Here is a 1,821-nt window from a genome sequence, read left to right on the forward strand (position 1 = left end):
GTGTTCCATAATGCAATGAAATATTGGTTTGCGAAAATTTTTTAAACTAACCATTTTTGGTTAAGATCAGCATCGTCATTTTGAATCTATATGTGCATTAAGGTTTTATTTTTTAAAGTTAAAACTTTTTCAGCCGCACTGGGTGATTTAAATTTTGAGAAAATACGAGACCTCCCTTCATCCAGAATCGGATGGACGGATTTACGTGAAACATTTGGAATATTCATTAAGGTAATATCTTGAACAGGGTTGCCACCCGTTTGAAAATTCGAATTTAGTTAACTTATATAAAATGAAATTATGTCATGAGAAATAGTGTTAAGAAGTCTTTAGTTTGAACATTTAGAATGTTTGAAGAGGGTTGCCACGTGTTTATTAAGTGTCATTCAAGTTATTTAATAAGCTCGATGAATTACTTATGTACGTTTAAATACTTGTACATTAGGCCGATCCACCTCACAAGCAAAAAAAAGATATCAGGGGTATGTCTAAAGTATTTCGTCAAAGCAGGGTAGCGGTCGCTTTTTACATCTCTCGGTGATACCTACATATATTCGGCAATAGCAATTTTTTTTTTAATAGTTGCACTGGAATAATCAAAACACTTGGAAAACGTTTTATGATTTTTGACAAGCTTTCATTTACTGGCATTAGGATGCTATGTTAGGGTGGTGGAAACAGAGATCTGGTGGGTAAGTACTGGAACGGGTCACTTGAGGTCAATGAACTTTGGAACCAAAAATTTTCTCTTTCGGATAAGAACATCGATATATCATAATTTAAGATCCAACCCTAAATGAAGTAGATATGATGAAAAGTGTAAAAAAGCTACGAACGTTCAAAAAATATTAATTTATTCGAAATTGCCCTGCCAATGTGCATACGTACATACAGATTTATGTATTTGCCCTTTAGCATTCATCTTCATGTTTTCTCATACTTATCATCATCCACCAAATGAGAAATTTTCTGTATGAGTATTGTAACGCTTCATTAATTGCATTTTTCACATTATTAGCATACAAAAGACAACTATTGTTATTAATTGGCAACCCTTCTCACTGATTTTATTTCGAATATTCAGTGGCTACGAACAAATAATTCGTTCTTGTAGGGGTTAGAATTTTGGTTGTCTAGTTCGCATTTAAATGGGATTAATAAACCAATCAACTCGTTATTGAATTAGAAGAATATGTTAATAATTGCAGTCGTTTGTTCAAAGTATATATGTATAATCAATACATGATTTCACGAAGCATTTAACGGAGTGTGTCTCTAACAAATTTCGATTTTGCCTGCATAACTATTGGCGGCCGGTGCGGTGTAGTGGTTAGCAGTGCGTGCTACCATTTCGAATGGCCTGGGTTCGAGCGCAGTTTCTGAACAGCATCAAACAAGTAATAAACAATAAAGTTTTTTTCTAAGGCTTTTTTCAGAAAGGCCTCTGCCAAAAAGCTTGCACAAAGTTAAAAAAATGTTTATTATCAAAAATTGTATGTCTAAAAATTACGCAGTACAACAAAACTGAAGTTTTCAAAAATCCCACGGACTTTTTAAAAAGTTTCTAAAGCTTTTTTGTCCGCTTAATCCCAATTCAGAATTTTTGGCCATTTTTTTCTATAGTACATATTCTGTCCAGAAAGCGGTATATTTAGAAAAAATATTTCGAATCCTTTTAAAATCATTAAACAAGTGTATCTATCGAGTTTTGGGGTCAAGATCAATCAGAATATGATATCCGGTTTTATTATGGTTGTCGACGTCGATGTCATTTTTACAACGCTTTTATCAACTTGCAATGTTGTGTTCCAGAAACTTTCA

This window comes from Rhagoletis pomonella, unplaced genomic scaffold, assembly GCF_013731165.1.
Source record: "Rhagoletis pomonella isolate Grant_MI unplaced genomic scaffold, Rhpom_1.0 Rhpom_scaffold_00006, whole genome shotgun sequence".
NCBI classification, from domain to species: Eukaryota; Metazoa; Arthropoda; class Insecta; order Diptera; family Tephritidae; genus Rhagoletis; species Rhagoletis pomonella.